The sequence below is a fragment of the Mytilus trossulus genome, chromosome 6, assembly GCF_036588685.1.
Source record: "Mytilus trossulus isolate FHL-02 chromosome 6, PNRI_Mtr1.1.1.hap1, whole genome shotgun sequence".
Classification (NCBI taxonomy): domain Eukaryota; kingdom Metazoa; phylum Mollusca; class Bivalvia; order Mytilida; family Mytilidae; genus Mytilus; species Mytilus trossulus.
The window spans coordinates 41,168,740-41,191,031 of NC_086378.1; the positions used below are offsets into that span (position 1 = coordinate 41,168,740).

Genomic DNA, 22,292 nt, shown 5'->3' on the forward strand with positions numbered 1-22,292 from the left:
GAAGTGTATATTGAATGTTTTCCAAGTTTTCCTGTTGTTGCATGCCTCCTCGTGCAATCTGAACACCACCATTAGATTCATTTTCTTGTCCTCCAGTTTGCCGAGACTGCAAAATCTGATGTTGCATTTGATCATTTAGGGTAAGAAGTTGATGAATCTCTTGTTCTGTCATTTCGTTGTATATGTTTTCATCAGGTTCTCTCTCTCTTGCACGACGCTCTTTAGTAGCCTGAAAAGTCGCCAGAAGAGAAAAAAAAACTGATGAAAACATAATTATGAAATGAGATTGTTTTGTTTTTCAAATTTAAAATATTTTATACTTTAACTTGAAACTTAGTGGAATGTGAAATTGGGGTCAAAATCTAATTTGGCATTTAAATTGGAAAGATCATACCATAGGGAACATGTGTACTAAGTTTCAAATTGATTGGACTTCAACTTCAACAAAATCTACCTTGACCAAAAATTTAACCTGAAAAGGGACAGACAGACGGACGGACGGACAAACGAACAGTATGACAAACGGACGGACATACAAACGAACAGACACACAGAACAGAAAACATAATTCCTCTCTACTATTGTAGGTTGGGCATAAAAAACCTCAACTTTTGTTTCTTCTATTATATTTAACTATTGACACCAAGATGTGTCTCATCTGCTAGTAATGTTGCTAGCATTCTAGCAATACTTAGTTTGCAATGAAAAACATAAATAATATCAAAAGTCAATGAACTGTGAAAGTTACATAACCTAATAATTTACTTTTGGATGTAACATGTACTCTGATTTGCTGACATTGTTTTGTTTATCATCTCATAGACATAATTATGTCATGTTATCTTGACGTCATCAACATTCTTTCATGATTTAAGCTGGTTTAAAATGAAATTTAGAATTTAATTATAAGAAATGACTAATATGTTTGCTGTCTTTTCAAAATAACATAAACAAGAATGTGTCCCCAGTACACAGATGCCCCATCCGCACTATCATTTTCTATGTTCGGTGAGCCGTGAAAATGGGATGAAATCTGTAATTTGGCATTAAAATTAGAAAGATCATATCATAGGGAACATGTTTATTAAGTTTCAAGTTAATTGGACAACAACTTCATCAAAAACTACATAGACCAAAAACTTTAACCTAGAGCAGGACGAACGGACGGACAAACGCACACACAGACCGGAAAACATAATGCCCATAATTTAAATGGCGCATTTTAATGGGCCAGAAACATATAGTGTGTACTTAATAATAACCCTGGTTATTTAGTGTGCACCACATCTTTGATGGTGTGTTCAAATTTCATAGATTTCTATTTACTTAAACTAAAGGTATTGTGCGAAAAACAAGAAAAATGCTTATTTGGGCCCTTTTTTGGCCCCTAATTCCGAAACTGTTGAGACAAAAACTCCCAAAATCAATATTTGCTTAAACTAAAGTTATAGTGCGAAAACCAATGTGTATTCGGAAGAAGACGACGACGCCACCGTCATACCAATATAGGACAGCAAAATGTTTGTGGTCGTATAAAAATCTAAGTACATATTTAGATTCAGCATATCAAAGAACCCCAATATTTCATTTTTTGTTGAAATCAAACAAAATTTAATTTTGGACCCGATTTGGACCAACTTGAAAACTGGGCCCATAATCAAAAATCGTAGTACATATGTTCAGCATATACAAGAACCCCATAAATTCAATTTTTTGTTTAAATCAAATTAAGTTTAATTTTGGACCCTTTTGACCTTAATGTAGAACAATTTTAAAACGGGACCAACAATTAAGAATCTACATACACATTTAGATCGGCATATCAAAGAACCCCAATTATTCAATTGTTGATGAAATCAAGGATTTGTATAGTACTATACAAATCCTTTACAAATCCTTCATGAAATTAAACAAAGTGAAATTTTTTACCCTTTGGGCCCCTAATTCCTAAACTGTTGGGACTAAAACTTCCAAAATCAATCCCAACCTTCCTTTTGTGGTCATAAACCCTGTGTTTAAATTTCATAGATTTCTATTTACTTAAACTAAAGTTGTAGTGCGAAATCAAATGTGTCTTGAGACGACGACGACGCCAACGTCATATCAATATACGACCCGTATAATGCTAAAATTACCATCGATACCTATATCTAGCGTTCATTTCAAGTCTTTTGTTGAGGAAAGAGCTTCTTCACTCACTTCACGTATCCGTTTATGGTCCATGTTTTACCCACAGGGACTCGGTTAGTAGATTATTATTTTGTAAATCAATGTTTCTAAAACATTTTTTTTATTATTTCCTGTCTATTTGCATTACTATATTAACGTATTTAACGTTGCCATCACTAGTTCTTTGTTTTCTGGCAATGTGCAGTTTACTATCCATATCCATATACTGAAAAAACCTAAAGAGATCGAAGTTGCCATCTTGAATTGCCTTCCCTACTTTAGATACAAAATAATAAATAATATGTTATAGATATTTCATATCTTTTGGACAGTTTTGTGGTGTTTCGTAAATTATACCATAGCTTTTGTTGAAACCGCCCGCATTAACCTCACGAGACGAAGTCGAATGAGGTTGCCGAGGGGTTTCAACAAAAACTATGGTATAATTTACGAAACACCACAAAACTTTCCAAAAAATATGAAATATCTGTTTTAACCTATTGTATCTTTCGCTGTTAAAAATTGTGTATTTCAAATATTTTTGTTTGTTTACATCGAAATTATTTTAATAAGAATCTGTAAAATAACCCTTTTCGGACCTTACACTTAAGGCTACGCCTACTTTTTAAAACTAGCACGGGCTTCAGAAACAGCGGTATTCAGTTTGAAAAGATTTTTCGACAGCGATGGATGCATCTTCACAGAGGTGACAAAACAATTGTTTAAGATGTTCTGGATGAGGACACAAGAACTTTCAAGTACAGATTTCTGATATTTTGGAAGATTGCAGCAATCCCAAACTTTTGGGACACATCAACCCGGAAGTTTCCGAATGATACGTTGCTTTCGCCGGGAAATTTGAATATTTTGACACGAATGCAATTGAAGCTGCGTAAGGGTTCTGTTAATCCACAAATCAAAATATACATATGATAGAAGAACAATTTCGGAAGAAAATGAGGGCTGTTGTAATGTATATAGTAATTTATTAATATTTTTAATCATTTTTTTTATCTAAAGTAGGGAAGGCAATTCAAGATGGCGAATTAGATCCCTTTAGGTTTTTTCAGTTTATGGATATGGATAGTAAACTGCACATTGCCAGAAAACAAAGAACTAGTGATGGCAACGTTAAATACGTTAATACAGTAATGCAAATAGACAGGAAATAATAAAAATTAAATTATAAAACATTGATTTACAAAATTATAATCTGCTAACCGAGTCCTGTGGTTTTACCATTGTCAAGTCAACATCCGGTTTAGGAAAATGTGATTTTAAAAACGAAAGTAAAGTTTTTGACATTGTCATTTTGCACAAATAAATAGTCTAAGACAGTTATGAGCACGCTGGTGTGCATACTGTCAATGATGCACTGCCAATTTAGCAGTTTACATCCGAACATCAAATTCATATCAAAGTAAAGTTTAAAATCGTTTTTTTTAATCTAATGTTAATCATTGGAATTGCCATCTGATAAACCTAATTGCCTTTTGTGACTAAGTCTTAAGGTAGCACAATACAGAGATTTTATAACTCCAACTCCCAAGTTTTAAAATGCTGTAACTTTCTTAATAATGCTTGAAAATTTATAAAAATGGTAGTTTTGGATAGCTAACAGATTACTCTTTCAAATTAATACAATGTTAGTATTATGCCACAACTAAGTGACCAATTATAACGTTAACTGTGTCTAAAATATTTTTCACCAAATTTCCACTTTCAAATGAAATTAGCTTCTGCATAGGTATCCCTAGAGGGTTGATTTTATTATATGTTGTTCCTATGGCCATTATTTACAAAAGGGTTTCTCAGATTTCAGATAGAATGTATAGAACAAATTTTTCAGCTAATTAAACATTATCTTCTTTTATGTGGTTAGTATGTTTACACTAATTAGAGATTTGTGAGAGAATGGAATACCATAAAGACAATCTGAGACACCCTTTTGAAGCCCATGATGTGTTGATTAAGATTTCGTAAGATTTTCTGTATAGTAAAAGAGATGATAGAGCTAAATTCATTCAAGTAAACTTACCTAGATTTTGCCACTAATTACGTAATAATTAATTACATAATGATTGCATAATAAAAATATTGCATTCATTTAAAAGATTAATCTTTTATTTATCTATATATACCTCTTTTATTATTTTCTATGCATTCATAAGAAAGTTACCGCATTTCAAAGGTTAGTGATTGGAAGTAAAAAAATCTTTGTATTGTGCTACCTTAAGGGATTAAAATCAGGATCAGATATAAAATGTCCAGCTGGCTCAAATATTTTTTGGAAGCCATGGTATATATATAAGGGTAGTTTTAATTTTTCATCGTAAAAAGGGGGAGGGGTCAAATTACCATGGCTCAGTTACATTTAAAAAGTAAAATTTTTAAAACATCTTTTTCAGCATGTTAAACACATACAAACTAATAATTAAAGTATTATAACTATGTAAAGGAGTTAGAATAGCTAGAATTTTTGAAACTTGATCTGTAACTTGTCATGATAAAACTATTTACTAATTATCATAAAAATATCTTCAAGAATGACCTAAAAAAGTGTGAAAAACTGATTATTTTAGTGAATTTACAGCTGGCCTGGGTGAAGCTATCGGTTGCCTTATCCTTCACAAACACTCAGGATAAATTTGGATATCATGTATAAAGGAGTACGTCCAGTAAGACCCCTTTTTGGCCCCAAAATAAAGCAGTTTTACAAAATTGTTAAGTGTATACTTTGTGTTATTTATTGGAGAGTAGAATGCTTGTGCTACACAATTATGGACTGTTTTTGACAATACAATGCACATGTATCGGATACTAGTATCATAAAGTCATGCTGAATTACTGAAATTTTCACATCTTTTACATTTTTGTTAAATTTAAGAAGGTTTCCGTTTTAAATGAAAGTGGCCACATGTGTGTTCATTCTTAATATTTAAATGTAAGTTGTATTTGAGGATATTACATAACAAATAGTAAGGTTGAGGATGAACACGGATGCGGCCACTTTCATTTTTGACAAAAACCATCTGAAAAGTGACATTTTTTGGCATATTTGATAGATTTTTCATGTTTAAGCTAAAATCAGTGCGTTTTTAATGAGTAAATCAGTTTAAATCATTCACCCAAACTTATTGAATCAACTGAAATAGACACTTAAGTGTTTAAAAAGTGTCCAAAATCTTTCGTCAGATGAACATGAAATCTGAGGCCAAAATCGGCCGTACTCCTTTCCAACAAATCTATGGCTTCAGTGAATTATTTCTTTAATAAATGAAATATATCCTTTATCAAAAAAGATTATTTGGTAAATGAAAAAGTTCACTTCATCCATTTTTTTTTTATAAAAAGCATTCAGAAAATTAGTCCATTCAGAATCAATAACAAACACACCTACCACTAAATTCTTCAAACGGGAACAAATCCAAAATGTCATTTATCATTAATAAAGATATCATTTAAACAAATTGCCCCGCTGAGCTCAGCTGGATACTAGAACAGAGGTTCATTCCTGAACAGTTAAACAGTCAAACCTGAGTAAACGGGACACTGAATAAACCGGATTTCTGTCCATTCCGGCCACAAAGTAAAGTCACATTTTTTCCAATTTTATTCCCTTCAAACTCTTTGTCAAAATACCCTTTATAAACCTGACCCTGTGTATTCCGAATTCCGGTCTAATGATGCAGTCCCAATACCCAATTACATCAATTATTACCTATCAAAACAGGTTTGTCTGATTAATTGAAAATAATAACAATATTGATCGATATGCAATCAAAACATATTTGTTTATACAGGATGGCTTTTCGGGATAATCAATTAGCCAGGTCTTAACCGTGAGTTTACACATCGTACGTATACAGTAGTGAGCTGTATTATTCAACCAGATGCTCCGCAGGGCGCAGCTTTATACGACCGCAGAGGTTGAACCCTGAACGGTTGGGGCAAGTATGGACACAACATTCAAGCTGGATTCAGCTCTAAATTTGGATTGTGATTAAATAGTTGACACAGCATAGGTTTCTGACACAGAACGAATGTGGTCTAATGACCTTAAAAAAAATTGCCCTTGAGCAATTCACTATGCTGTTGAATATTAATCCTCTTAAAAAAATGTTTGAAGAATTTTTTTTTTATTTATGAAATCTGAAATGAAAAAAATTGACCCCCCAATTTTTTTTTCACAACTGATCTCACTTCAAATTTCTAATGAAGTTTGCAACAATAACTACTCATTTAAATACATCATAAAATATTAAAATGTCAAAAAAGTGCTTGTTATCACTGACAATGACTGAATGGTAAAGATTGTTTTAATCTATCAGTTGGTAGTAAAAGTGAATATACATTGTATATAGTATAAAACAATGATTTAAGTTGATTCAACTACTATTCTGGACAAAGAAAGATAACTCCAATTCAAATCCAAGTTGAATTTCTTGCTACTGCACAATATTGTGCAATTAGATATTTCTTGCTATTGTGCAATACGGTGCAATTGAAAATATTTGCTATTGCACAATACTGTGCAATTGAAGATTTCTTGCTATTGCACAATACTGTGGAATTGAAGATTTCTTGCTATTGCTGAATTTATAACTGTGCAATTGAAAATTTCTTGCTATTGCACAATACTTATTATAATAATTTTGGATCCTGATTTGGACCAACTTGAAAACTAGGCCCATAATCAAAAATCTAAGTACATGTTTAGATTCAGCATATCAAAGAACCCCAAGAATTCAATTTTTGTTAAAATCAAACTTAGTTTAATTTTGGACCCTTTGGACTTTAATGTAGACCAATTTTAAAACGGGACCAAAAATTAAGAATCTACATACACAGTTAGATTTGGCATATCAAAGAACCCCAACTATTCAATTTTTGATGAAATCAAACAAAGTTTAATTTTGGAGCCCGATTTGGGCCAACTTGAAAACTGGGCCAATAATAAAAAAATTAAGTACATTTTTAGATTCAGCATATCAAAGAACCCCAAGGATTCATTTTTTGTTAATATCAAACGAAGTTTAATTTTGGACCTTTTGGACCTTAATGTAGACCAATTTGAAAACGGGACCAAAAATTAAGAATCTACATACACAGTTAGATTCGGCATATCAAAGAACCCCCAATTATTTATTTTTTGATGAAATCAAACGAAGTTTAATGTTGGACCCTTTGGGCCCTTTATTCCTAAACTGTTGGCATCAACACTCCCAAAATCAATACCAACCTTCGTTTTATTTTTTATGTTTAAATTTTATAGATTTCTATTTATAAATACTAAAGTTATGGTGCGAAAACCAAGAAAAATGCTTATTTGGGTCCCTTTTTGGGCCCTAATTCCTAAACTGTTGGGACCTAAACTCCCAAAATCAATACCAAGTTTCCTTTTGTGGTCATAAACATTGTGTTTAAATTTCATTGATTTCTATCTGCTTAAACTAAAGTGATTGTGCGAAAACCAAGAATAACGCTTATTTGGGTCCTTTTTTGGCCCCTTATTCCTAAACTGTTTGAACCAAAACTCCCAAAATCAATCCCAACCTTTCTTTTGTGGTCATAAACCTTGTGTCAACATTTCATAGATTTCTATAAACTTAAACTAAAGTTATAGTGCAAAAACCAAGAAAATGCTTATTTGGTCCCTTTTTGGCCCCTTATTCCTAAAATGTTGGGACCAAAACTCCCAAAATCAATCCCAACCTTCCTTTTGTGGTCATAAACCTTGTGTTAAAATTTAATAGATTTCTATTCTCTTTTACTAAAGTTGAGTGCGAAAACTAAAAGTATTCGGACGACGACGACGACGGCGTCGCAGACGACGACGCCAACGTGATAGCAATATACGACGAAATTTTTTTCAAATTTTGCTGTCGTATAAAAACTACAAAAGTGTTTATCAAACTAAAAGACACTCCGAATATATTTCGAATAGGAATTTTGTTGTAACGTGGATAATTATTTTGAAATCACGGAATAAGAAATTATATCGTATTATTTAAAGACCAAACAGCCTATTGTTTATGCGCATCAGCTAACGCAACTTGGTAGTGACATAAAAGCTCTATGACGTTGTTTCTAGCAATCAAAAAACGTCAAATTGTAACGTCCTATTTCGCGTTTTTCACGGATTCCAACATGGTGTACGCAACGTAGGTACGCTACGTCTCCCAAGAAAAAGAGGAACTATTATGCGTCGCGCTACTTTATTATCATGTGGAAATTTTACACAAATGGATGGACACATACTACACTATACTAGTATTTAACCTTCGTTCTAATAAAAATTAATAAAATGTAAATTTTGATCTCGACTTTTTGCATTTGCACCGTTCTGCATTTCATTTGTATTCTAATCTTTCACATATGTAAATTTTGTCTTATATATAATTGCGTCGATCTGCATTTCATTTTTTTCTTCTTCACTGACTTGCGTAGATTTTTGTCTTTCGTTTGTGCCGATTGTGTACAGGTTAGGTGAAAATTATTTGTATGCCCGATTTATGGGCATTATGTTTTCTGGTGTGTGCGTCCGTTCGTTCCAGTCCATTTGTCCCGCTTCAGGTTAAAGTTTTACGATAGTAAAGGGGCGTTATGTTTTCTGGTCTGTGCGTCCGTTCGTCCGTCTGTCCGTCCGTCTGTTCGTCCGTCTGTCCAGCTTAAGGTTAAAGTTTTTGTTTAAGGTAGTTTTTGATGAAGTCGAAGTCCAATGAACTTGAAACTTAGTACACATGTTCCCTATGATATTATCTTTCTAATTTTAATGCCTAATTATATTTTTTATCCAATTTCACGGTCCATTGCACATGGGAATTGATAGTGCGAGTGGGCATCCGTGTACTTTGGACACATTCTTGTTGGTTACAGTTTTTGGTCAAGGTAGTTTTTGACGAAGTTGAAGTCCTGTCAACTTAAAACTTAGTAAACATGTTCCTTATGCAATGATCCCTCTAATTTAAGTGTCGATTTGTCTGAAATTGACGCGAAAAAGAACCAAGTACATACAGTGTGGTATACTAGTCAAATACTCTGTAAGTTAACCAGTGCCATCTTTCATTTTCTTTTTTCATTTTCAATAATTCTGCTTATGTGGGAACTTCAACAAGAGGCTCTCAAGAGCCTGAATCGCTCACCTTAATTCTTTTGGTTAAATCTCTCATCAATGATTATTTTGGCTTTTCAATTTATTTAAATGTTCTTTGGATCGTCCTATTTTCTTCAAAAGCCAAAAAAAATAATCATTTTCTCCTATGTTCTATTTTAGCCATAGGAGCTATGTTTCTTGACATACAAGGAAATAAAATATAAAATTTATACTAGATACTCTGAAACACATTTAGCCTAAGTTTAGCTGAAATTGATACAGCAGTTTCAAAGGAGAATTTTTTTTAAAGTAAGCCAACATGATGAACAAATTGTGAAAAAAGTCTTTAAAGGGCAATAACTCCTTAAGGGGTCAATTGACAATTTTGGTCAAATTGACTTATTTGAAGATCTTACTTTGCTGAACATTATTGCTGTTTACAGTTTATATCTATCTATAATAATATTCAAGATAATAAACAAAAACAGCAAAATTTTCGTAAAATTATCAATTCAGGGGCAGCAACCCAACAACAGGTTGTCTGATTCATCTGAAAATTCAGGGCAGATAGATCTTGACCTGATAAACAATGAAACCCATGTCAGATTTGCTCTAGAAATGCTTTGGTTTTTGAGTTATAAGCCAAAAACTGCATTTGACCCCTATGTTTTATTTTTAGCAATGGCGACCATGTTTGTTGAAAGATCAAAACTTCGGATACAATTTATAAACTAGATACCCTAAGAAACATTCAGTTAAAGTTTGGAAGTATTTGGCCCAGTAGTTTCAGAGGAGAAGATTTTTGTAAAAGATTACTAAGATTTACGAAAAATGGTTAAAAATTGACTATAAAGGGCAATAACTCCTAAAGGGGTCAACTGACCATTTCGGTCATGTTGACTTATTTGTATATCTTAATTTGCTGAACATTATTGCTGTTTACAGTTTATCTCTTTCTATAATAATATTCAAGATAATAAACAAAAACAGCAAAATTTTCGTAAAATTATCAATTCAGGGGCAGCAACCCAACAACAGGTTGTCTGATTCATCTGAAAATTCAGGGCAGATAGATCTTGACCTGATAAACAATGAAACCCATGTCAGATTTGCTCTAGAAATGCTTTGGTTTTTGAGTTATAAGCCAAAAACTGCATTTGACCCCTATGTTCTATTTTTAGCAATGGCGACCATGTTTGTTGAAAGATCAAAACTTCGGATACAATTTATAAACTAGATACCCTAAGAAACATTCAGTTAGAGTTTGGAAGTATTCGGCCCAGTAGTTTCAGAGGAGAAGATTTTTGTAAAAGATTACTAAGATTTACGAAAAATGGTTAAAAATTGACTATAAAGGGCAATAACTCCTAAAGGGGTCAACTGACCATTTCGGTCATGTTGACTTATTTGTATATCTTAATTTGCTGAACATTATTGCTGTTTACAGTTTATCTCTTTCTATAATAATATTCAAGATAATAAACAAAAACAGCAAAATTTTCGTAAAATTATCAATTCAGGGGCAGCAACCCAACAACAGGTTGTCTGATTCATCTGAAAATTCAGGGCAGATAGATCTTGACCTGATAAACAATGAAACCCATGTCAGATTTGCTCTAGAAATGCTTTGGTTTTTGAGTTATAAGCCAAAAACTGCATTTGACCCCTATGTTCTATTTTTAGCAATGGCGACCATGTTTGTTGAAAGATCAAAACTTCGGATACAATTTATAAACTAGATACCCTAAGAAACATTCAGTTAGAGTTTGGAAGTATTCGGCCCAGTAGTTTCAGAGGAGAAGATTTTTGTAAAAGATTACTAAGATTTACGAAAAATGGTTAAAAATTGACTATAAAGGGCAATAACTCCTAAAGGGGTCAACTGACCATTTCGGTCATGTTGACTTATTTGTATATCTTACTTTGCTGAACATTATTGCTGTTTACAGTTTATCTCTATCTATAATAATATTCAAGATAATAACCAAAAACAGCAAAATTTCCTTAAAATTACCAATTCAGGGGCAACAACCCAACAACGGGTTGTCTGATTCATCTGAAAATTTCAGGGCAGATAGATCTTGACCTGATAAACAATATTACCCAACGTCAGATTTGCTCTAAATGCTTTGGTTTTTGAGTTATTAGCCAAAAACTGCATTTGACCCCTATGTTCTATTTTTAGCAATGGCGACCATGTTTGTTGATAGATCAAAACTTCGGATACAATTTATAAACTATATACCCTAAGGAACATTCAGTTAAAGTTTGGAAGTATTTGGTCAAGTAGTTTCAGAGAAGAAGATTTTTGTAAAAGATTACTAAGATTTATGAAAAATGGTTAAAAATTGACTATAAAGGGCAATAATTCCTAAAGGGGTCAACTGACCATTTCGGTCATGTTGACTTATTTGTAAATCTTACTTTGCTGAACATTATTGCTGTTTACAGTTTATCTCTATCTATAATAATATTCAGGATAACCGAAAACAGCAAAATTTCCTTAAAATTACCAATTCAGGGACAGCAACCCAACAACGGGTTGTCTGATTCATCTGAAAATTTCAGGGCAGATAGATCTTGACTTGATAAACAATATTACCTCATGTCAGATTTGCTCTAAATGCTTTGGGTTTTGAGTTATAAGCCAAAAACTGCATTTGACCCCTTTGTTCTATTTTTAGCAATGGCGACCATGTTTGTTGATAGATCAAAACTTCGGATACAATTTATAAACTAGATACCCTAAGGAACATTCAGTTAAAGTTTGGAAGTATTTGGCCCAGTAGTTTCAGGAGAAGATTCTTGAAATAGTTTACGACGACAGACGACGGACGCCAAGTGATGGCATAAGCTCACTTGGCCCTTCGGGCAAGGTGAGCTAATAAAAAAAAGCGGCGTGAAAGGTTATTTCAAACAATTTTCCATTCCGACGGATGGTTTTTCTGAAGGTTTGTATATTGTGCGGCCGGCAACATCATAAAGATGAAACTGATACATGCTTAATCTCTAGTGTTACCGGACAATAAAGTAGTTGTTACTCTTGGAAATTAAAATGTGGGTTTCAAAAGTCCAATTTGCAATTTCTTTTTTTTTTCAAATAGTGCGCGAGCAAGGAAAGTTTGTACTATGACGTCAGATGCAATGTTCTGAAGAAAGACAACTCTTTTCTTCAAAACGAACGAGAAAAAAAACATGAAAATTATTCATAATTTTTTGGAAAGGTCAGTGAAATACGCTTTTTTTTGCTTTATTTTGAAGAGTACTTATGGCACTTTCCTTCTTTAAATTTTTATGAAGAAATCACTGGTAGATATTTTTTAATACTGGAAACGGTTTTCAGTTTTACGTTTAATTTTTGGCGGGAATGAAATAAATCACATTTTTAAAGATCAAATCAATATGAGCCTTAAACTCTTGAACCTGTATTTGAAAGATACAAACCTACTGTTTAACATGAAACAAGAATTATGCTTGTAGGTTTAATATAAAGCATTTTTTTGAGAGTTTAGATAACAAGCAAATATTATGTTAATATTCGGGAAAACAGGAAACTGAGGTTGCTATACTGACAAAACTAAGTCGGTGACCCCCAATTTTTTTCATCATATTTTGTTCCCCAAATCATAAAATACCTTCACACAAAATTTTAAGGAAAAATCACTTGTAGAAATGAATAGGCTGTTTGGTCTTTAAATCATGGGTTCCCTTTTGTGAAGCCCTAAACCAATGACCCTGATAATGAAGAACACCCGGATGACAACAAACCTTGGGTATGGTACACTGTGCGACAATGACGCGATCTTGATAATATTTCGTTGATGAAGTTCTGCTTATTCAATCGGCTATACAAACGTTTGAAATGAATGACGGAAGTAAAACAAAACTCTCATGTCACAATTCAAACAATGCAAGAATGAAAAGTTGCAAATGTAAATGAAAACAATGCCAATGACCACAATTGAATGTGGAACTGACAAGTCCGAGACTGATGCTACCGAGGTCTATTTGACATACAACGATATGTAAAATCAAAGAGCTGAAAGCTCTGAAGAAAAATGACGCCACTGTCTCTAATATTGGGATAGTTTTTATGCAAGTCTTGATTTTCACATACCGTAATTAGTTTAACAATGCAGCATGTATCGTAAGCATATAATTGATATTCGTATATGTGTGTGTGTGTGGAGTGAAGGTGACAACTGGCTGTTTTTTTTAAGACAAATGAATAGGACAAGACTACCTGAATTGTACAAATAAATACCGCAGAAAGGCTTGTATGTTTCTCACTGGTACATAGTCTGAATCCTGGTCCGTTCGCTTCCATTTACTTTTGCGCCCACTCATGTTCACCCCTTACACTTTCACACCCTACATGTTCGCACCCAATCTTAATTGGTTTTGTGTTTAATAACTCTGTAAGCAAGTGTTTTCTTATAAGTACTATTGTTGTCATTGTCTCAAAATAAAGTGAGACAGCATTTTTTTTTGTGAAGAAAAAATCTTAATCATGTTTTGGATAGCGTATTGTTAAAAATAATAATAATCCTTATTTTGTGTTGAATAACTCTTAATCATGTTTTGGTAAGTGTATTGCTATAACTTTGTTTCATTGACTTGTTTCAAAATGAAGTGATATTCTGACTATGTTTTTTTCTGTGTGTTGAATAAATGTTATCATGTTTTGGTTATATAAGGGGATTGCTATATTTTGGTTTCTATGTTTTATTGTTTCGTTGTTTCAGATCAAAGGGACCAAGCTGTTAAAAACAATTATCTTTTGTGTTTTTCCTTTAAATTCTTCAATGTTTAACTCATACCAAGCTTTAAATACATTCAGTATTAACACCAAAGCAATTTAAAACAACAACCATGATTTTCCAATTATTCAACTTGAATTTGAATTAAAATTGGGCGCAAATGAGTAGAGTAGAGATAATTTCAAACATTTGTAAAAGAATTCTAGTCAAACCGGCACCTAGTTAAATTGGCACCTGGACAAATCAGCACCTGGTTGAAATCGACACCTGATATAGTCAATTAGTCACCCATGTTAAATATATATTTTTAACAGTATTTTAAGCAAAAAGAGTAAAAATAAGAAAGGGGTTGCCAGAATTTTTTTCAGAATTTAAGCAAAAGAGTTAAATACTAACGTTCACATTTCTGGGTGTTCATGTACATTTTGTATATATTTATTGCTCTCAACTAAATGACTTTTTTGGTGTATTTTTAATGATGTATATATATATGAGTAGTCCAAATAATTATTACGTCTGGCAAGGCTTTTTAAATTTTATTCTGGAACACCTTCCTATGACCGCAAGGCTATGTTATTTTTTTTAAAATAAAATAGCCCTGCCAGACGTCATAATTATTTGGACTAATACATGAGATATTGGATATTTTTCTGCATTATTTTAACCAGTTGACCATTTTACAGGATTGTTGGTTTAATGCTGTTAAAACTTTACTGAAAAAAACACCTTAAATTTGCCAATTATTTTGCATGAAAGTTTAGTTTATTGAAAGGGACTCATAGTTTTCCATTTTATTTTAATAATTGTCTAATTGTTAAAACAACAGCTTTGGTAAGGGCTTCGTTGTTTACCTTTATACACAACAACATATTCACTTTCGTTTCGTTGTTTACCTAAATACACAACAACATATTCACTATGTACTTGGTAACAGTAATTAATTAATTGAATAGAAAATATTATAACAAATATTATTGGATGCCGAATTGACGTCAAATAGGTGCCGATTTGACTAGATGCCAATTTAACCAGGTGCCGACTTAACTTTTACGTTTCAATTCCTCTGCGATCGTTTGCGGTATTTTCTTGAGAAAACCTATTTTCCATCATCAAAGAGAAGAAGAAACTACTTTAAAATGATTCTGGAACGCTTCATGATTGTTAAAATAAGTTTAATTCACTCAAAAAACAATTTTAAAACTTGCGATGTTTAAACAGGAAGTTTCAAAAGCACGTGTAAAAGAAGAAATTAACCGGTGAGAGTGGAAATCCGTGCATGACAGATATCACTATAGTACGACTTTGAAAGTAAAACAGTTCAATCCTTTTGTAAAACAGTCTTTAATATACCTATCACATTAATGTTTGAAGGGTCTTAAGCTTATTCAAACCATATAAGTCGGTATGAAACACCAAAACGGAATGAACAATAACCGATTACGTTTTGTAGTTTACAAATTCTAAACTGGTTCCCGTCAAACTACAACACTTTGTTCGAGTCTACATCTACATCTTCATCTACATAATACTTCTTAACTTCAATATGTTGAAGATTACAAGAGTGTAGTGGAATACAAGCAGAAACCAGTTAGTTTGTAAAATAGTAAATATGAAACCGAGTGTAAACTGGTTCCTGGCTGATTACTACACAATGATCATGCTTAATGATAACACAAGCAGATTCCAGATTGTATGGGAAAACGTAAATACGAAACCAAGCGCGGTAGGCAGAAAAATGTAATGAAGTTCAGGTCGGCGGTAGTTGAACAATGACTGCGTCATTTTCCAAAAACAGTTAAAAATTCGGGGAACAACAAGTTTCATAAATTTCTATAAACAATGAATTAAGGAGATTCAAAACAACGATCTTTCAAAGTTATTACTTCTTCACGTTTTTTATTTAAATATTTTCAATTTACAATCAGAAAGTACTTTTACATGCGATACATCGGCCATCATAAATTAATTCATCAACTTCCGGACAAAAAAGGAAACCTGAATACACCCGCCCACTGTCCAAACTGGCCTTTTTCCATAGTCCCGTAGCCGGTCGGTTTTATACAGGTTTTACTGCATAAGGTTTCTGTCAGATTAACTAGTCAAAGAATTTAGAATTGGTGATATGATTTGAAATTATATTGAATTTTTGGCTTTTGGAGTTTGCAACCATAATTATTCATTTAAACACATTGTTCTTTAAATGTGATTGTAATAACTCCCTTAAACTGCTTTCAAATTCCTTAATTGTCCTGTAACCAGAAAAAGCCTAGTTTTCCCCCCTTTATTGCCCCCAATTCCTAAATGTTTTAGCAATAACCCCAAAAAATCAATTTTTACCATCCCTTTGTAGTATGGAAACTTGTGTTATAATTTCAGAGAGATTCCTACACTAAAACACAAGTTATTGTCTGGAACCTACAAAAAAGCTTATTTGGGGCTCCTTTTTTGGGCCCCTAATTCCTAAACTGTTGGGACCATAATCCCCAGAATCAATCCCAACATTCTTTTTGTGGTTAAAAACCTGTCTTTGGACGACGCTGACAACAGCTTTTCAGACATAACCTAAATATAGATGTTGGAGAACTGTCACCAACGTAAGAATCCAGCATCACTATGACTCACTTTTGCAAAATAAATGTGAAGGGTTGACAAATCAAAGTGCTAGATAGCACCTCTGGAAAGTTTGCAGCTGTTTATGTGTATTGTTTCAAATAGATTATAGACGTGTAAATATGTATTAAGGTTGCACTTTGTAAATACAGCTGTTTCTAAAAACCCTCCTCTTTTGGGGAAAAATTGAATATTCATAGAAATTAATTTTGTTTACATACTGGTTCCCAGTTATGCTCTCTGTGTTCCATATCGCAGAGACAGAACTTGGGAATGTTACCAGTAAATAAACACGTGCATATTGTTTACATTGAAATCTGTGGTAACCTTTCATTCGAGGTAGGGGTAGTTAGTGTAAGTTTAAACTCTGAGAATTTCAGGCCATATAAACGTTGAAAATATGCCGCACAGCCCTATATTTTGACCTTTGAAAAAAATTGTGGTGCAAATGAACTTTCAATTCTAGGATAAAAAAAAATCAAAACTTCATAGTAAACGTGGTACAGTTTTAGCAGTAAAAGGAGTTCCTATGGGAAATTGCATTGTCAATATTTACAGAAATGCAAACTATAATCACAGTTTTGATTTTTCAAACAAAACCATTGTCTTGCCAGCAATTTCCAAAAATCACTTTTAATGCCCCATTTATGGGCATTATGTTTTCTGGTCTGTGCGTTCGTTCGTTTGTCTGTCCCATTCAGGTTAAAGTTTTTGGTCGAGGTGGTTTTTGCCCATGCAGCTACCAAGCATAAACCAGATGCTCCGCAGGGCGTAGCTTTATACGACCGCAGAGGTTGAACCCTGAACGGTTGGGGCAAGTATGGACACAACATTCAAGCTGGATTCAGCTCTAAATTTGGATTGTGATTAAATAGTTGACACAGCATAGGTTTCTGACACAGAATGAATGTGTTCTCATGAACTTATTTTTTTTGTTTTCTCTTCGAGCAATGCTGTTGAATATTAATCCTCACAAAAAAATGTTTGAAGAAATTTTCTTTTTATTTATGAAATTTCAAATGAGAAAAATTGAACCCAATTTTTTAATCACATCCCCCTTTCCCTTATTCCAAAACTATTCTCAATTAAAATAATCTAATGGAGTTTGCAACAATAACTACTCATTTAAATACATCATAAAATATTAAGATGTAAAAAAAACTGCTTGTTATCACTGAATGGTAAAGAATATTTAAATTTATCAGTTGGTAGTAAAAAGTGAATATACATTGTATATTGTATATAACAAAGATTTAAGTTGATTCTGGACAAAGAAAGATAACTCCAATTAAAAAAAATCTTGCTATTACAAAATATTGTGCAATAACATATTTCTTGCTCACTATTCTGGACAAAAAAAGATAACTCTAATTAAAAAAAAATTGCTATTTCACAATATTGTGCAATTAGATATTTCTTGCCATTGCACAATACTGTGCAATTGAAAAGACTTCCTATTGCACAATACTTAATATAATAATTTTAGATCCTGATTTGGACCAACTTGAAAACTGGGCCCATAATCAAAAATCTAAGTACATGTTTAGATTCAGCATATCAAAGAGGCCCAAGAATTCAATTTTTGTTAAAATTAAACTTAGTTTAATTTTGGACCCTTTGGACCAGTTTGAAAACAGGACCAAAAATGAAGAATCTACATACACAGTAAGATTTGGCATATTAAAGAACCCCATTTATTCAATTTTTGATGAAATCAAACAAAGTTTAATTTGGACCCCGATTTGGACCAACTTGAAAACTGGGCCAATAATCAAGAATCTAAGTACATTTTTAGATTCAACATATCAAATAACCCAACCGATTATTTTTTTGTCAAAATCAAACTAAATTTAATTTTGGACCCTTTGGACCTTAATGTAGACCAATTTGAAAACGGGACCAAAAGTTAAGAATCTACATACACAGTTAGATTCGGCATATCAAAGAACCCCAATTATTCAATTTTGATGAAATCAAACAAAGTTTAATTTTGGACCCTTTGGGCCCCTTTTTCCTAAACTGTTGGGACCAAAACTCCAAAAATCAATACCAACCTTCCTTTTATGGTCATAAACCTTGTATTTAAATTTCATAGATTTCTATTCACTTATACTAACGTTATGATGCGAAAACCAAGAAAAATGCTTATTTGGGTCCCTTTTTGGCCCCTAATTCCTAAACTGTTGGGACCTAAACTCCCAAAATCAGTACCAACCTTCCTTTTGTGGTCATAAACATTGTATTTAAATTTCATTGATTTCTATTTACTTAAACTAAAGTTATTGTGCGAAAACCAAGAATAATGCTTATTTGGGCCCTTTATTGGCCCCTAATTCCTAAACTGTTGAAACCAAAACTCCCAAAATCAATCCCTCCCTTTCTTTTGTGGTCATAAACCTTGTGTCAAAATTTCATAGATTTCTATTAACTTAAACTAAAGTTATAGTGCGAAAACCAAGAAAATGCTTATTTGGGCCCTTTTTGGCTCCTAATTCCTAAAATGTTGGGACCAAAACTCCCAAAATCAATACCAACCTTCCTTTTATGGACGTAAACCTTGTGTTAAAATTTCATAGATTTCTATTAACTTTTACTAAAGTTAGAGTGCGAAAACTAAAAGTATTCGGACGACGACGACGACGACGACGACAACGACGACGCCCACGTGATAGCAATATACGACGAAATTTTTTTCAAAATTTGCGGTCGTATAAAAATGAGCGAGTGAGAGATTTAATTTTAATTAGATTGGCTTAAAATACTACACTAGGGAACAATTTGACAATGATTGAATTAAGTAGTGTCAACCCTGTGATAATGACCCGTGTATATAGCAAAATCCGAAATACACCGTTTGGTGGTGCGCCTGTCAGATGAGAAACGTACAGATAAGGTAATAGGTAACAGTTTAATATACTATTTGTATCGGTATCTGATTCGACCCAGAACTTGTTAATTATTGGCAATATAAATTATGTGGAAAACTAAAGGGTCTGGAGTGGTGTAATTTTTAATCAACACCATTGTCCTATATTGGATATATATATAATTGAATTCTTTGATTTGTCGTTTTTACCCCATGACGGCTGACAAATTGGACCTCGTTATCTTAGTATTATGGATGTTTCCTATGATATAATCTTTCTAATTTTAATGCCAAACTAGAGTTTTTACTCCATTTTCACGGTCCACTGAACATTTGATAGTGACAAATGATAGTGCAGATGGGGCATGCGTGTACTATGGACACATTTTTGTTTTATCTGTACTTCTAAAACTAAAGACCGTTTATATGTTCACCTTATAAATGCATAACCCAATAAGGCTACAAGTCAAACTAATATATAAGGGTATATACTGTACAGTGAATTTGTATAATCAGGGATTATGTAGAATAACTGATTTTTCAGGGTAAATGTAGAATCACTGACATCATTAGTAATAATATATAATCCCTAAAAATGACCAGTGATTTTACATAATCACTGAACATTTTAATAATTATTCTACATATTCCCTAATATGATCTCAGGGATTATCAATAATGTAAGGATGCTTTGTTTGTTAAAAAACAAATACTATAGACAAATTATATTTTTTTTCTTTCATATTCCTTGCCAGATGAAATAATTTTGCTTTTTAAACACAGAGGATAATCTTAAATATATTACCAACACAGGGTTTCGAGATAAAGTTGAAGACTTAAAAATTAATAATAATAAACATTGATTTCCCTTTATAGCAGTAACTTTACATGTATTGTTTGTTGCTTAATGAAAAAAAGTCAGCGTCAAATGGATATTCATGTTCTATTTGTAAATCCACAGAGCTTGTTATTTGCGGCAAAGAAGATGATGGAAAATCTGTTTTGTGGTTTAGTTATTATTTTGTTTGGGGTATTTTTTGATCAAATGAACAAGAAAATTCAAACTGAGAGAGCTTAAATGTCATGATGATAAAACAGGCAGAACTGAAGGATTGATAAATAGAACAAAATTTTAGAGGAAGCTGGCATTTGACGTAATATTCTCATAGCAATTATGCAGGGAAAAAAGAAAAGGGAAACCCAAAAAACGTAATCATTGGCAATTGTTCGCAAAAAGTCTGAAAAAGAATATTGCCTGGCCACAAAACAAGGTATTTTGCTCGAATAGTTTCGAGGTTGCTCATTCCCTTTTTTTCGGGCTACCTTGAGATGGTTTTACAGACCACTTTATTTTTCTAAGGTGTGTCGAAAATTTTGATTCGATATGTGAAGGAAAAGTTTTTTAAACGTGAATATTGTGATAGAAACAGATATGAAGCATATTGTTTTAATATATTGTGTTTTTTATCGTTTTTTCTAGTGATTATACATAATCCCTGAAAATTTTAGTGATTATATATAATCCCTAAACTAGCCAGTGATTCTACATAATCACTAATTATACAAATTCACTGTAACATATATACCATGTATACGTGATAGGGTATACTGAAAAAATCACCCCTTTACATCTAGAATGGTAAAAGTGACGCCAACAGAATTCAAACTTGACTTGTGTTTTGTGGTTTTATAAGCATTGCGAATAAGTTTCATAACATTTGGTTTAGGGCAAACTAAAGTCAGAGAACAGAAATCAATTTTGAGATGTATGGACATAGTACGTTCAAGTAAGGGACATACATACTTACAGACAAAAACAAGGATAAAACTCAATATGGTTGGGGCATAACAATAGTAGTATGACCTCAGGAAAAAAAGTTTATATACACTAGATTCATACAATGTTGATCTGAGGATCTTTCATCCTGTAACACATTTTAGTTGCTGCTGTGTATTTACCATTGAGGCAATGACATTTGAGATTTTTCTTTTAAGCCATTTATTTTATATACTAGTTAGCATTGCCTCTGTGTCAATCTTAAAGAATCATACTGCCACAGGAATAAAGTGTGAGGATAAAAGGTTCAAGATCCGCCACTGCATTAAGCACTAAGAAAATCATTTTGCTAGTACATGGACAAATGTTATTGAATCCTTTTAATAATTTCTTTTAGCTTGATCTCGGTCTAGATGCACTGAGCTATAATATTCTAAGAAGTAGATGATGACTCGGTTGCTTTTAAATTATACGGATGCTATGATACTAATTGTCATAAAGACAATGTCAGTTTAATCCACTTGAGCATGCTTAACGAGTGGAGGTCCATATATCCACATTGGAATGTGAAACAGCTAGTATTTAAATAACTGAATTAAAAGTTTTCAAATGGTTTTTGGCATCAAAACTTTCAGATCGATGTCAGCAGGTCAGTTTGACAAAAACAATGCACTTTTCTATTAAAGCCGGTATTTACCTTTACTCGTCCTTGGCGTGAGACATAAGCCATATAATTATCGATTATTTTATATTCTATCACCTGTGTATTGTTAAAATAAAGATTGCACTTCTGTAAATATTGACAATGCAATTTCCCATAGCAAGTCCTTTTACGGCTAAAACTATTTACTGGTAACATTCCCAAGTTATGTCTCTATGAGATGGAACACTGAGAGCATAACTGGGAACCAGTATGTAAACAAAATTAATTTTCTAAGAATATTCTGAATTTCTCCAAAAGAGGCGTGGTTTGAGAAACAGCTGTATTTACAAAGTGCAACCTAAATCAAACCA

At 32.7% G+C, this 22,292-nt stretch overlaps 1 protein-coding gene across 2 annotated transcripts in view; it reads right to left on the reverse strand.

The window, feature by feature from the left end:
* The window catches only part of LOC134721349 (ranBP-type and C3HC4-type zinc finger-containing protein 1-like), a 244,662-nt gene that overhangs the window by 101,108 nt on the left and 121,262 nt on the right, over positions 1 to 22,292 (reverse strand). The window lies entirely within an intron of this gene.